Here is a 16,963-nt window from a genome sequence, read left to right as displayed (position 1 = left end):
CTACCTTTAGGCAGTAACACAGCATCAGTTTACATAGACAGACATCTCAGAGAAATTATTCTGGCAGCACTCTGCCACTGCACAACCATGGGAGATGTATTTTGAAAGCTATTTTCATCATGTTTTAACTGAGAATCTCAGTAATAGAACTAAAAAGAAAAGGATTTTATATTATTAGGCTCAAAAGGGTCTGGGAAATGGTTATGCACTGAAGTACATTTTATTCTCACAGTGATTTGGTCATATTCTATATTTTAGATTTTTTTTATATGATTAGAACTAATTTAAACTTATTGATATTATAAACATATTTTATGATGCTGATATGAATTAGGATTAAGAATATCGGCTATTGAGATGGTTGTCAACAATGGTTGATGGAAGATTTTAGCAGGGGCTGCAGTAAGAAAGTTTTTAGGGTAGATAGCTACCCAAGCTTAATGAATAGATGATGGCTAAATTAAACATGTCCTTTCTTCAAATAAATTCACAAATTGCCAGCATCAGGGAATCAATCTGAACTGGGACATAGATATGATATAGAGGCATTCATTCTTTGCTTCTTATTTTGAAATTGGGGGAAAAAGTGAGCCACAGCTGTAGTTTGCACTGGAAATTGTATTACTAAAAACAGAGAACATTTGGGATTAGCAGGGTGGGTTTCTGCCGGTTCTAACCTCTTCGGTAGAGGAGGTTTCAGAAATCTACTGAACCGGTTAGAAGAAGTTCATCATGGAACGCCTGCCCCGTCCCCCTTGCTCATTTCCCCCGCCCGTTCTGTCACCACTCGCGGGCGGTAGCTTGTGTGGTGCGGCCAGCCTCCTAGGACCTCCCCAAACTTGCCTAGGAGGCGTAGCTGCCAACAAAGCAAGGGGGCATTCCAGGGTGCCCCCCCAACTGGTTCCTGCACAGACCTCTTTGCGGTGCTGGGAGGAATCCCTTCTCCCCCAGAACTAGGTTGCCCAAAGAGGTCAGTGCAGGGTTCCAGTGGCTGCAAAGCACGGCACGAGGGGCAGAAGTCCCCGAACCCAGCAGGGCAATGCAGCTCCAGCAGTAGCAGTAGTTTCCCCCTTCCTCCACCCAGCTCTCCGCCTCTTCCTTTCCTTAGGCTCTCCTCTGGGTTCGGGGACTTCTGCCCTCATGACATGCTTTGTAGCTGCCAGAACCCCGCACGGACCTCTTCAGGGTGCTGGCTGGGCAACTTGGTTCTGGCGATTTCCCCCTCCCCAAAAGACCGCCCGCCCATTTCTCCACATCTTGCAGCTTTTTCAGGGTATTCCTTTTTAAAAATGCCTCTCCGAACGATCTTGAAAACCTGCGAGGTTGCTTTGGGAGGGGGCAGATGGGCAGCATTTCTCTCCCTAAGCACTTGCAGCCTTGGAGCCTGCAGCTTTAAAGCAAGCCTTTGAACAGTAAAGAAAATATTTTCACAAGCGTGAGAAGTTCTTAATTGCCTTTACTGTGCAAGTTGCTGCAGGCTCTGAGGCTGCAGGTTCGTAGGGATGGGGGGCAATGGTGCCCGTCTGTCACCTCCCAAAGCAACCTTGCAGGTTTTCAAGATCATCTGCAGAGACATTTTTAAAAAAGAAAATGGTCTCTTTGGGGGGAGGAAACGGGCTGTGCATGGAGGAGCCAGCGGCCAGGGCACCCTGTAGCAGCACCAGCCAGCATATCCCTTAGGAAGAGCCCCAAGGGCAAGGGCAGCAACGCTGCACCCACCTCCACCCTGCCCACTGCTCAGCAAAGAGCCCCTGCCTCCTCCTCCTCCTCAGCAGGCGGGCTGGGCAGGGCGCGGGCACGGCCCAGGAGGGAGCAGCCAAGAGGGGGGAGCACTGGCCAGCCGGCCCTCCCTCAGTGGTGAGTTCCACAATGTCACCTTCAAGGTAAGCGGCAGCTGCAGGCGCCACTTGGCCAGGACAGCGGGGCTAGCCCGGCGCCCACTCAGTGACCACTTGGCGGGTGGGTGGGCGGAGGGTTGCCTGGCCTGACCGGTGGCTGGTGCAAACTCCCCTTCTGTTCCTTCTTCTGTGGGGGGCACTGCCTTGCTTTGACAGCCTCCTCATTTCCAATTGGGGTGTGCGGGAGAAATCCTCTGCATGGATACCCCCAATTGGAAGGAGGAGGCTTCGCTGGTCTGGAGATCACCCTCACCCGCTTTCCTCATCTTCTTGGATGGGCTCCGGACCAGCGAAGCCTCCTCCTTCTTTTTAACCAGGCAATCTTTCTTAAGACATTTAAAAGAACATTAATTGCAGGCTCAACAAAAAAGCTGGAAAGAGATACTGAAGCCAGGAAGCTGAAACCTGGGACTGGAGAACAACCTTTTCTGTCCCCTTACCAGCCCATCCAGGAAGATGAGGAACATGAGGGGGATCCCTCCACCCGTGGATGGGCTCCGGACCAGCAGAGCCTCATCCTTCTTTTTAGCCAGGCAATCTTTAACCAGGCGATCTTCGGCTACTGCACAAGCCTCCTCTGGTCTGGAACCCATCCGCAGTTGGAGGGATCCCCCTCGCGTTCCTCATCTTCCCAGATGGGCTGGTAAGGGGACAGAAAAGGTTGTTATCCAGTCCCAGGTTTCAGCTTCCTGCGTTCAGTATCTCTTTCTAGCTTCTTTTGTTGAGCCTGCAATTAAGGTTCTTTTTTATGTCTTAGGAAAGATCACCTGGTTAAAAAACAAGATAGCCGCCTGGTTAAAAAGAAGGATGAGACTCTGCTGGTCCGGAGCTCATCCGCCGGTTGGGAGGGAGAGACGGACAGACAGGCAGAGAAACACAGAGAGAGAGACACACACACAGAGTGAGTGATTAAGTGAGTGAGAGAAACACACACACACACAAATATACACACAGAGTGACAGACAGAGAGGAAGGGAGGGGAGAGAGACACAGAGATAGAGAGAGAGGGATGGAGAGAGACAGAGACAGACAGGGAGACAGAGAGAGAGAGTGAGAGGCACACAGACACACACATACAGAGTGACAGATGGAGGAGGGAGGAGAGAGAGAGAGAGAGAGATACAGACAGACAGACAGACACAGAGAGAGAATGAGAGAGAGAGACAGAGAGGGAGGGAAAGAGAGACAAAGAGCCACAGAGAAAGAGAGAGAGAGAGAGAGACAGACAGACAGACACACACAGAGACAGAGAGAGACAGAAAGAGAGAGAGAAAGAGAAAGAAAGGAAGAAATAAAAAAGAAAAGAAAGAAAAAGAAAGTGGGAGAGAGAGATAGAAAGAAAGAAAGAAAGAAAGAAAGAAAGAAAGAAAGAAAGAAAGAAAGAAAGAGAATTTATGACCACAACTGAGCCCAAAATTTTGGTTGCTAAGCAAGAGTGTCGTTAAGTGAGTTTCACCACATTTTCCAAGTTGGTCACACCCACCTGGTCACATAACCGCGGAGCCACTCCCAAAAAACAGGTCACACCTACAGAATAGGTTCTAAAAATATTTGAAACCCACCTTTGGGGATTAGTAATTGAAAAGGATGGTATAGTATCCTTAAGGCCAAGGGAAAATTTTCATATTTTTTTTTTACATAAAAATGTTAAGCCATCAATATTTTGAAAAGATGAGAGGTGTAAAGTGTCTTCCTTTGATGAGAAAATTAACATATATTTCAGATTGCCAGTAGAAATAATTGGTTTTAATTGAATCTCATAAATGTGAAGTCTAACCAACAATGAGGTTGAAGAGAATAAAATGCAAGAAAATAATAAGGAAAAATTAAATTCGTAGGTTGAGAAAATGGACAAAAAGGGGAGAGACATAGAGAGAGAAAAAGTGATTTATCCAGTCTAGAATAAAGAAGTGACAACTGGGATTTCAATTGTAAAGAAACTCTTAACTTTTATTATAAAAAGTGTGATTTAGATAAGATGTTAAGAACAGTTTCTTAAGTAAGCTGAGCTAAATAAGAATAATTGTGGGGTTGAGGAGGTTTAGTATTTTAAAAAAATGTAGTTCTTTTAGAATTATTTTAATGACTCAAAGACTTACCTATGATATATTTGGAAAGACATCTATGCCTTGAAAATCAGCCTTTGAATGTTTGTTTATTGCTTCCTGACTATGCTCTTTTGTTGGCACTTCCTTTCTTTCATTGGTCTATGTTGAGCCTTTGCATTAAGCTACTTTGAAGCATCCCTTTGCTAACCATAACTGTGATGACACAAACCTATTTTCTCTATGCATCAATTGCACAGACCTCCATCTAACTTAATAAATTAATTTATTGAGCCTCTTCAAAAGAATTGAATTGCTGAATGTAAGCAGTACGGTACAATTTAGTTACTCTAAAAAGTCTTTGCAGATAGTAATACTTAGATACCAGAATATTTCTTGTTTTATGTTTTTAACACTACCCTGCTAGCAAAGCTCTTACTTTAATATAACAGAAATCCAATAGCAAAAACTAAGGTGCATTTGGAAGCAAATATATCCATGAAACTAGCTGTAGTTACTAGAAAAACAGCACACAACAAAACTCTTTGTTGTGAATATTAGAATATTAGATATCATTTAACTCAGTATTAATATTTATATATGAGAGTCTATCTCCACAACCATTTTTGATTGCATTAGTTAACACATCTCTAGAATGTTAAAACCATCCCCTTTCATCAGATTTTAGCTAGAGCTAGCAATTGTTTGTGGCAAAATGAAAGCAACCTTAAACCTTTTAAATTAAGGTTATAGTTTTGAAAACTATTGAAAAAGAGGCACTTTCATGTTTTACCATTTTGTTCTCCATTAATGCTTAGAGGCAGATTTGCACTCTACAGCCACTCAAATAAATTTGCACTGTGTGAATCCTTCTCCTCTTTGCACTCTAGCAGATTTATTATTTAACACAGTTAAAAAACCATATACTTAAGATTGTGGAACTAGCCAGCTCTGACAATGAGGATGTATGACTTCAATTTTGTCGAAGGCATTCACTGAAAACAGTATGATTCACTTTGTGGGCAGAATCAGTTGTTATGTTTATTTCTTAAAGTGTTTCTATCCTACCTTTCTATCTAATATCCTTCAAATTGAGAAACAGACTATTTTAAAAAGTATAAAACAGCCATTAGAAAAAAAATTTAAATTATTCCCAAACTACACAAAACTGAAAATAAATAAACTTTTGTAGAAGAAAGTTTATTAAAAAGCCAAAGTTTTAGTTATTTGCTGAAGTAGTAACAATGAAGTAACATTTCTTGGAAAAGCATTCCCTTCCTAACCTATTTTCCCATCTTCTGAATTTCAGATTTGATTCTGGGGAGAATAGGTATAATCTATAAGCTAAACTGTAGAATGGAAGACGTGAGTAGACTCTCATAGTGTAAAGCAATTAATTCATTAGCTTTATTAACTTTTTTTCAGATATTTATTCTACTCATATTTTTCATGAGGGGTAGGTGGGGGGAGAACAACACACTCCTATCCCAATAGACCAGTATTTCTCAATCTTGGCACTCTAATTGAAGTTTGGACTTCAATTACTTGGTTGATATTAAATTGATTTTCCATTTCAGTATCTTCATTGCCAATTCTAAGGCTGGTGGTTGAATCTGTTGTTAGTTTACTTTCCTTAATATTTAAATCTTAGTCCCATTCTTTCACTGTAGATCCTTTGCATTTTAAGCTAACAAAGTAGTGTTGTCAGCATAGCATATGCTATTGATGTTTCTTCCTCCAATTTTAAAATCAGGATTATCTTCTTCCATTTACTTCCTTAATGTATATTCAGCATATATTGTAAGTTGAATAAATAAAAAAAAAGAATATGTAGCTTTTTCTCACTGCTTTATCAAACTGGGATATGCAGGATATGCAACCTAGGTGTATACATGCATGTGTGTGTGTTTGTGCTGGCGCGCGCGCGCGCACACACACACAGAAGAGAGTGTGTGTGTGTGTAAAAAGCACAAAACAAGAAAATCAGCTTATTCAACAAAAGCCTTTTCAAATAAGATTAACAGAGAGAGATCAGTAGCCAGGGAGACACTTACTCTCATATTCCCACCAAATTTATTTTCTGGAAAATTAGGAAAAGTTTCTTCTTTTAATATTTTAAAGCTTTTTCAATCTTTTAACAAAGGATTCAGTCATTCACAGTTCTTGGCTTTGGCTTGTATAAAACTTTATAAAAATCAACTATCATGAGCCCTTTGGTTTTGAGCCCTTTTTGATGGACTCTAGTTCTGTGCCGAATAAGACCGCATCCATCTAAAATATGGGAACATATGAAGACATAAACCTGGCATTTACTATTAAGACCTGGGTAGGTAATGACAGGGAAGTAGCCTTAACTGTAAATCTGCCTTGCCAGTTTCATATTGTGCAGTAAGTTTCATGAAAACTTGAAAGGAGAATCTGTAAGATTCTCAGATGAGAATTTGTTGGTTGGCACGTGGGTAACGAAGCACGAACTAGATCCATGTTTTCCTGAATTTTTTGGCAACTAGGAAGTACAACATTACTTGAAAGGTTCATTAAATTAACAAGAGATGCCACCTGACTTGAAAAGAAGGATAGTACAACTCCTTTTGATGAAATCTCTTGATTTGAGTGACTTGTTTGTTAATGTTCTCCATCAAATATGCAATCTCTGTCACTTCTACCTTTTTGTTTTTGAGAAAGGAAAAGGGATTCACTAAAGAGAATTGGCAATGGTTTATCTGGATCTTTTTCAGTCAGGATTCAGACTCCGATATAGGATGAAAACAGTCACATAAATGAACTATGACAATACATTTTATATAGAGTTGTCTTTGGAAACAATTTTGATGCTGCAATTTCTATAGAGTGTCATTACTTAGGGTCAATATTTCAGAGTAACATCAATTTTAATACAATACAATAGTAGAGTTGGAAGGGACCTTGAAGGTCTTCTAGTCCAACCCCCTACCTAGGCAGGAAAACCTATACCATTTCAGACAGATGGTTATCCAACATCTTCTTAAAGACTTCCAGTGTTGGGTCATTCACAACTTCTGGAGGCAAGCTGTTCCACTGATTAATTGTTCTAACTGTCAGGAAATTTCTCCTCAGTTCTAATAAGGTTGTTGCATTTGGCTACCAGTAGGCTTCCAAGCCCAATTCAAAGTGCTAATTATGTTTAAAATCTCTACACAGGGTAGAACAGAAATGATCTGGCCAATACTGAAATTTCTAGTAAGGAGCTGTTGAAAATACCACTTTCTCCAAAGGTACTTAGAACATGGGCTATATGTCAGAAGAGGATCCCATTATGTTGTATATCGTCCCCATACAAATTACATGTGATCCCATCCTTTTAACATGCCTTTGGTCTTGCCGGAAAGTTGCAACAATTGTATTAAAATCTTAATTGACTGGGATGATTGATAATTATACTAAATCAATTAATATATTACCACACTTGACTTTTGAATTATTTATCTTCTATCTTTTCATGATCCAAAATGTAATAAGCTTTTGACCAGCCTCCAAAACTGATTGGACATGTTTGTGGAGATGCTATAATGAAAGAAAATAATTATGTTCTTTTCATCCATTATTGCCGTAACATGGGTCTTCACTCAGGTTTCCAGCAATTAAGAAGATTATGCCATTGAAATAAAGGAACTATGGAATTTGTCTTTCCTACAAAATCCTGCAATGGATTGTTCAGTTAAGCTGTCACACTAAAAGCCTTTGACTGAAACACTGTTAACAGCATTCACTGGTGATATCTAGCATTAAATTAGTTCTGTAACATGAAACATTTATGCAGGCAAAAATATAAAAAATGCTTGTCATTTTATGGTAGTGTGGAAATCATAACAAAAAAGTGGGTAAAGTGGTAAAAATTTAAAAGGTAGGCACAAAGTTATAGTCATATAGTTATTTTATTATTATGAAATATCTCAGTATAATCTTATTTAAGGAGATTATATTTTTATTAATGTTCAGTGTATTTTTATCTAACCTAAAGTGTAACCTCTTGGGATATTTTATAATTATTCTTATAAATTTGGGGATAATCTTACATTGGTATCCATTCTGTACAAATTGTGTTTTTACTTGTATGGCACTTATTCAGGAAGATGAGAATATTCACAGATTTTGAAAGGTTAAATTGAATTGTATTCTATTTCTTTTCCTTGGAAATGTTTAAATAATAGCTGATTATGTTTCCAGCCTGGTCTGAAGCTCCTTATAATCATAATCATGTTATATAATTTATATAATATTATAAAAATCATATTATATAATAATATAATAATATAATAATAATATTCATATTATAATTTTTAGAAGTATCAACAAAAACCTGAAAGAATCTTTAAGTACCTAGATCTTTTAGCAAAGAATTGAAATTCATAGGCCAGTAAAGATCCAGGTCAGCTTATTCAGTTTTTCTTGATAGATTTTGCAAACATCTGAAACAATAATATAAATTAGCTGCATATCAGGTATGTGATAGAACATCCAAATCTACTCATACTCCAATATCTCATTATAATTGAGTGTTGGCTATTTCAGAACCATACATACATTGACATACTGTCAGGCCTGTAGTTATGTTCTTTTTAGGATCTTTGGCCTGCCACACTTTCTTATAATTTTCTATGCTGTTTCAATAGTGTAGTAGTTGGGAGGGGGGAATAGAAAGGAGTAGGATTGTAGAATGTATTGTTGACATTCTTTTATAGAAGCTCAAGGTCATCTTTTGTCTCCGCACCTCGACACCTGACCGGAAGCAGAGGAGTGTAGATGCCAGCATGGAAGATGATGATTGGAACATGTGATGGATTATGGGGTGTGGGGATAGATCATGAACTTTCAATTGGGTGCAATTCCAGGAAGAAAATCAGTGTTGGAATTTTCCATAGACGTGCTAACTTGCCTGTAGAATAAATTGGACCTTTAAGGATAACTTTGCCTTGGACAATGATTTAATTCTGCATGGTATTTAGAACGCTAACACATACATTTGAAAAGAGCAATGTATGCATTTGGTTTGAGTCGTCCAAATCACTAAATTATGTTTTACACTTTTATGAGAATGAAAAATTGCATTATAAAGTGATAAAATTCTTGAAAGACTTCAAAATCTGATTGGGAGCTGCCCACAATTGGTTATGTAAATGTTTTATATAAATAAATTAAGGCTAGGTGTGTAATGTGCACACAAATAATTATAGTGATTTATGGGCTTCTTATGGACATCTAATCTTTTTCTTGACTATTATTATTAGTAGTAGTAGTAGCAGTTAACCATCTATGCCACCCAACTCTCAAAAAACAAATTAAAATGGACACATATTTGTGGGTAGGAATTAAAATAAGAATTATCTTCTACAAATGTACTTTGTCATAAGGGTGTTTGTTTATATAAGCCAATTCAGAAGGTTTTAGCTACATATTGGCAATCAAAACATGTCAAATGATTTTATATTGATTAGACGTAATAGATTTATGCTATCTATAGCCTAGATTTCTAAAATGTGTCTAATTGAATATCCCAGGAATAATGATTTATTATTCCTGAGATTCTAAAATTTTAATGTGTAGTAGACCATGATCCAGTGGTATGTATATAGCAAATCCATAGCAGAATTAGGCAGAGTGTTGAACATTTGGAAATAAAAAGAAAAATCATCTGCATGTTAGAAAAGGTTTGTTTTTCTTATTTCTTATTTTTTGTTATTGGTCTTTCACAATAAGCTTAATCAATGAATTTCTACAAAATATCATGCCTTCATATATTTCATACTGTAAAGCTTTAAAAGGTTTAAAAGGTTAATTATATCGGCATTTCACAGAATACAGTTTTGAGTAGCTTGGTCTTAAAACAAAAATGAAATAAATAAAATCAATGTGGAGTATAGACAAAGTATGGACTAAAGGGCAAGAGTAGAAGATCACCTTGCAGTCTTTTTCTCTCACACCCTCTGATTCAGGAGCCCTTGGAAAAGTTTTTTCCTAAAATCTTACTATACCAATTGTCTAAGTACCACAGATAATTAAAGATTTATTATGAATTTTTGCATGCCAGTTTTTCCCAATCTGACATCCACCACAGGGTTTGGACTACATCTCTCATTATATAATGCAGATTGGCCAAATGCCATGCAGGTGATTGCATATTAGGAATCATAGGAGTGCTAATGCACCTCTTAGCCCTTTCATTCATTTAGGTGATCCCAATTCCTTAAAATCAGTCCACTTTTATGAAAATCTATCACATCCTTCCCCTTTCTGTTAGTTTGGAAGGCATACAACATATCTATTTTTAACTTCATTCAATTCATGCTCTTTAGCATTTTCTTCTATTATATGTCACAATCCTCCATTTGGCACACTAAAGCTATATTGTCTATTTAATAGTGGAAAAACTGCACAACTAAATGCTGCATTCCAGAGAAGAGCAGAAATTATATCTAAAGAAACACTGCAAAGAAATTTATAAGAAATTGCTCTTATGTCAAGGACCGCCTGTATCTGTTTGTGGCTCATGTTTTTGTAAACTCTTTTTCAGGTACCTAGTGTTTCTCAACAGGTTTTTAGCTAATTAATTAGTCTTAGACATTTAGCTGTGTAGTTTTTTTTCGTAGATTGGATAAACAGTCTGATGAATCACTGTGATAATCCTGAAGCTTTTCAAGCCATAACTTTTCATAAGTCTTGAAACTTTCGCTATTTTTAAGCCTATAGTTCTGTGATGGCAAACCTATGGCACACGTGCCACAGGCGGCACGTGGAGCCATTTGTCAGAGCAAGCAAGGTGTTGCCCTGTCAGCTGCCAGTGTGCATGTGCACGCTGGCCAGCTGATTTCGGCCTTCTTTTGAGGGCGTTTTTTGCCCTCTGGAGGCTTCCCTAGGCGTGAAAAAGTGGCCTTATGGGCAAACCAGAAGTTCGGGAATGGACTTCTGGTTTCATCGTAGGACCATTTTTTCCCCTCCGGAGCATTCAGGAGGCTTCCCTGAATGCTCCAGAGGACGAAAAACAGCCCTGCTAACAAACTGGAAGTTACTTGGGGAGTAGCCTGGGAAAGGTGAAAAACCACAGCCAAAGTGGGGGGAAGGCACTGATTGTGCACATGCGCACACACTGGGGAGCACGCACATAGCATTATGGGTGTGGTCCCCCGTGTGCTCCCACCACTTTTGGCATGGCAGCCAAAAAAGGTTTGCCATCACTACTATAGTTTGAAAAACCAACATTTCTAATACTAAAAGTTTCTTTGAGGAATTCCTACAAATGGGTTCAAAGTGTTTTAAAGACACAGGAGCTAAAAGAAAAATTAATTTGAACAGAATGTTCACTATACTGGATATAACTTTTGAAAAGTGCTATAAATTCTTAATGTAAAAAAGTAATATCAGGTAAATAAAATATTGTACAGATTGTGATGTCATAAGATGAAAATTTCCATGTGCTTAATTAGCAAATAGTAGAGTTGTTATTTCCTGTTAACAAATTATGCTGCAGGGCACGCTTTGTAATTGCATGAGTCATTTATTCTGAAAGTTGTGAGTGCTTTGAATTATATCTTTTAACTTTCTTGTTTTTGAAACCAGTTAAATGATATAAAGTATCACTGAAGAAGTTCTCAAAGTACATTAATATATTAACTGGTGTATTTGTCAAAAATTCATATCTGTCATTTTGAAAAATGCTTCGTATTTCAGTGCTAAATAGAACATATGCTTTAAAAAGAAAATACTTGTCTATTTGAAAAGAGTGTCATTAAATGGAATGGAATTCAGTGTCAGTTAAATGGGGAAAATTATAAACTTCTTTCTCCTGATTTTTAAATGAAAGGCTTTTATTTTTACAGAAACCTAAATTATACTGAAAACAATTGGTAATTATTTTTTTATTTTTTATTTTCAAAACAGACACAACACAAAGAATCCTCCTTCTTTACATACTGTAGAAAGTGTATCAGTTAGTTACAAAACACTTTTGTGCATCTCTTCCACAGTCATCAACCATAATTCATATTAACTCAAGTATTTTAAGTCAGATATATTTATACATATTACCATTATCATACCTCCATTTTCATTTGACTATAATTGTTTAAACGTCATTCATCATAAAATATATTAAGATTTAAAACATAACGACATACTGGTATTTCATTTGCTATTTCTAATATCCTCCAATAAAACTGAATCCTTATGGCCTATTCTGGCTAAACATCCATAATAGTTAGTAACAAAAATTTCTAATCCTCCTTTCCAAATCACTGTTTACAATTTACATCCACTTTCCTTAGTTGTACCCATGATATATATATGCTGTTATCATTATCCTTCCTTTATTTGACTGTGTCCTTTATCATAACATTTTCTCCTAATAAACAAAACTTAACTAAACTTAACTTAGTTTTTTAAATTAACCTTTATATATAACAAAAAAATTCTAATCTTCCTTTCATAGGTACCATTCAATATTCATATCAAATTATTACTTATCATATCAATACATATGTTTACATTATTATCATTATCAATTATTTATTAACTATATCTATTGTCACTAAATTTCACCAAGTTTAACTAGTTTTAGATTATACCCTTTCATCTATCAATCTGTATCTTTCCAGTAGCAAAACAATCTCATGTCTTCTGCCATTAGTGGTATCAGTCCTCTAATCATCTCCTTAATCAAATTTGTATGGACTCCTCTTTGCAACTCTTTGCTTATTAAGTCTCTCGTGTAATTTTGATGCCCTTCTTCTGTTTCCTTAACCAGCTTATCTTTAATTGTCAGTGGTGTTTTCAATGATGTTGCTAAGAAAATTCCTTTCTTTAAATCCATAAATTCTTTTGTTTTTTTCTTCTTCTGTATCTTGCCATCTGGGGAAGAATTCCTCTCCATTTAATTCTTCTTTCCGTATTCCACTCTTTCCATTTCCAGACACAAACCAATCACCATAGATATCAGCCGATTTAATTTCTTTGTAGTCATTTTTCTCTTCGGTTTTTAGGACTCTAACCTCCACTTTTTCTACTTGATAAACATCTCCAACTTCTTCATCATATTTTACTGTTAGATGCTCTAGATTTTCCAACTTCTTCTTCATCCTCTCAAATGTGTTTGATAATTTCTGAATTTCTAACAATATATTTTATAAAGTTAAAGTTTGTTTTTGCTGTTGAGATTGTGCCATTATCTCCAGGTGACAAACACTGCTGCTCTGGCTTGGAAGGTTTTTACAAGATTAAGCATAAATTCACAATAAGATCTTATTTTCACTTTTCTCTGGTTAAAGATATACTTCAAAGGAACATCTGTATGCTTTTCTTCTTCTTCTATAGACAAAACAGTGAGACTTTGAAGTGCCAAGCCAGAATAATTAGTGAGGAAAGTAAAAGCGTTTTGTTTCTAATACACAAACCTCCAGCCTCCTAGTAGCAGTGTCATATTTCTTTGTAGCTTTTTGTATCTTTTTTAATTCCAAGTTTTTTAGAAAAGTCAAATTCTTGAATAAAATAGAGAAGAAAAAGGGAAAAACACACGCAGTAATGAAGCAGGAGAATTTTAGTCCCTAAGTTGCAAAAAATAATAATGAAAAAAGAAGAAAACTTAATCCATTCGGTTTAAAAGGCTTGCATAAATTCCATCTATGAAAATAATATTTAAAAAGTAAGATAACAAACTGTCCAAAACCATTCAAAGTTTAATTCCGCTGCTTATTTCTTCTGTTCTCAAATTTAAATTGACTTTAAGTTTTTTATAGGCAGTCTCTTTTAAAATGGTAAAAATTCCTCACAAGCTGGAAACACTTTCTCTTTCCGTATTCTTCCATTTCGGAGCCACCCCAACTTCATCAGCCTGGTGTCTGGACTTACCGTCGCCAGCTTGAAGAACTTCTCTTGGATCGATCAGGGACTTTGCAATGTCCCTGATATCAGCAAGACGTATTCTTCCTGTTCACCATCTCTGCGGGACAGTTTAGGTCCGATTGGACCACCCAACAGCAAAACTATTGGCTGCGGTCTTGGAACATCAAGACCGCACGCCCGTATCATTGCGATGTTGGCTCCTCCTCCGAGAACAATTGGAAATTCTTGATGTGTGTTCCACTCATTTGTTTCAATCATTCCTGAGGTGGTATATAGCAGGTTCTGACCAGTTCTGGAGAACCGGTAGTAGAAATTTTGAGTAGTTCAAAGAAATGGTAACTAACTTATCTGCTCCCATCTATTCTCTGCTTCCCGAGTTCCATCTGATCAGGAGCATATGGGGATTTTGCAGTAACCTTCTCCTGGAGTGGGGAGGGAATGGAGATTTTACAGAATCCTTCCCCTTCCACACCCATAAAGCCACATCATGCCCATCATGCAACACACACCAAGCGACACCCACAGAATGGATAGTAATTTTTTTTGAATCCCACCACTGAATCATTCCATAGAAATGTGAAGTACATGCATGCCTATCTAACTGTACAACATTGGTGAAGACTTACTAAATCAGATATATTTAGTACATCTTTATTTTTAATTAAAAATCCAGTCCTAATTAGAAGTTATATGTGCACAGGATTAGTTTGGATCGCCATAACTCCAGTCACTATTACCATTGCCTCTGCATCCCCACTCTAGGTATTTTAGTATTCCAAGAGAAACTAGGGTGTTTAACTGCAACCAGCATGATCCATTTTAATGAAACCTTGGCTAAATCTTCATTCAAAGAAGAAGGAAAGACTTTGGAATATATTAAACATAATTCATTTGGAAAACTATGCATGGGCCTGCCTCTACCACGACAACAAATCAATGACAATTCAGCCTAAATCTGATCTAGAAGCACTGAACCGTATAAGCATATACTGTATGTCTTAGAATTCAAAAAGATGAGAAATGAAAATGTGCCTGGTTACAAAATTTTCTTGCACATCTATTCAGGAATATTCCTTTTCCCAGCTGTCCCTTTTGATTACTTACTCCTAATCAAGAAATGAAGTCTCAGTGAAGATTTAAAAAATAGAGGACAAAATCATCTTTCACTGAAACATTTGTGACAGCTTTGGTATGCTGCTGATAACAATTTGCTAGTTAGTTCCTATTTTGATGTTACTTGAGCCTGATCTCACTTGAGAGCACTCCTACATCAAAACATCAGCCTTCAAAGTCACCTTATTCATCAAGTACCTCCATTTTCAGATGATGAATGTCAGATTAACTCACACCTTTGCTTTGAATTTATTTAGATATTTTTAAGTAGTCTGCCCTGCCCCTGACATCTTGATTGTAGATGAGTCACTATCTCTTATATTGAGAAATTTTTCAAAGAGAAATTAGTATGTACCTACTTTGATTCATCATTATCAACATTGTTATAAATCAAGCTTTTTAAAATAAAAAAAAATAGAATGGTGACTCCTATTTGAGTTTTAATTGTTCTAATTGTTGTCTAATTTAATTGTTTTAATTGTTCTCAATTTGAAATACCCCCCTGAATATCAGTTGTTTTAGTGTGAGGTGATGGGGGAAAATGCACAGATGACATAGTGACTTTTACTGCAATTTTTCTTGAAACATCTGTAACCTTTCTTGGATTTAAGAGGGCAGTAGACTTGGTATGTGTCAAAAAACATTGCTGCTGTTTGTAAGCCATGTTGGAAGAATTCTTCAGAAACAGTTGATGAATACATTTAATTGGTGTTTTCCTTACAAGTGCATTTTTTCTTTCTTTTTCCTTTTTTTTAAATAGTATTTTCTGCTATTGGGGGAAAATAACAGTAGCAGCATGGCCAGGAGAGATACTATTAAGAGCATTAATAATACAGCATGCAGTCAATGAAGATTAACCAGGAAGCCATTTGTCTCTTGTTTCTCTCCTTATCTTTCACATTTCTGATTATTTGAAGTAAAAATAATTCTTAACAGCAACTTTTTTGGGGGAGGGGGTGCGTGCGAAACTAGACTCAAGACTTGGTAATTGTTTTCATTACTGAGATGTTGTTTCTCAGATTCTATGCTTTAACAAACTTCAAATCAAAAGTAAGGCATTTGATAAGGTAGACCATAACCTACTACTAGATAAAGTAGAAGAATGTGGGTTAGACAGCATCACCACCAGATGGATTCATAACTGGCTGACCAACCGCACTCAACGTGTAGTTCTCAATGGAACTGCATCTACATGGAGGGAAGTATGCAGTGGAGTACCCCAAGGCTCTGTTTTAGGCCCAGTACTCTTCAACATCTTCATCAATGATTTGGATGAGGGAATAAATGGGGAACTCATCAAATTTGCAGATGATACCAAGCTGGCAGGAATAGCCAACACTCCAGAAGATAGGCTTAAGATACAGAAGGATCTTGACAAACTTGAACATTGGGCACTATCTAATAAAATGAAATTCAATGGTGAAAAGAGTAAGGTTCTACATTTAGGCAACAAAAACGGAATGCACAGGTACAGTATAGGTGATACCTTACTCAGTAGTAGTAACTGTGAAAGGGATCTTGGAGTCCTAGTGGACAACCATTTAAATATGAGCCAGCAGTGTGCAGCAGCTGCCAAAAAAGCCAACACAGTTCTAGGCTGCATCAACAGAGGGATAGAATCAAGATCACGTGAAGTGTTAATACCACTTTATAATGCCTTGGTAAGGCCACACTTGGAATACTGCATTCAGTTCTGGTTGCCACGATGTAAAAAAGATGTGGAGACTCTAGAAAGAGTGCAGAGAAGAGCAACAAAGATGATTAGGGGACTGGAGACTAAAACATATGAAGAACGGTTGCAGGAACTGGGTATGTTTAGCTTAAGAGAAAGAAGGACTAGGGGAGACATGATAGCATTATTCCAATATCTCAGAGGTTGCCACAAAGAAGAGGGAGTCAAACTATTCTCCAAAGCACCTGAGGGTAGAACAAGAAGCAATGGGTGGAAACTAATCAAGGAGAGAAGCAACTTAGAACTGAGGAGAAATTTCCTGACAGTGAGAACAATTAATCAGTGGAACAGCTTGCCTCCAGAAG

At 37.2% G+C, this 16,963-nt stretch overlaps 1 protein-coding gene across 2 annotated transcripts in view; it reads left to right on the top strand.

Annotated features, from left to right (window-relative positions):
* Positions 1-16,963, top strand: part of PLXNA2 (plexin A2) — a 477,739-nt gene that overhangs the window by 293,777 nt on the left and 166,999 nt on the right. The gene's annotated exons all lie outside the window — the stretch shown is intronic.

This window comes from Natrix helvetica (genome assembly GCF_964273705.1).
Source record: "Natrix helvetica genome assembly, chromosome: 3".
Classification (NCBI taxonomy): Eukaryota; Metazoa; Chordata; class Lepidosauria; order Squamata; family Natricidae; genus Natrix; species Natrix helvetica.
The sequence above is the reverse complement of the archived record's forward strand: the minus strand, read 5'-3'. Positions and strand labels throughout refer to the sequence as shown.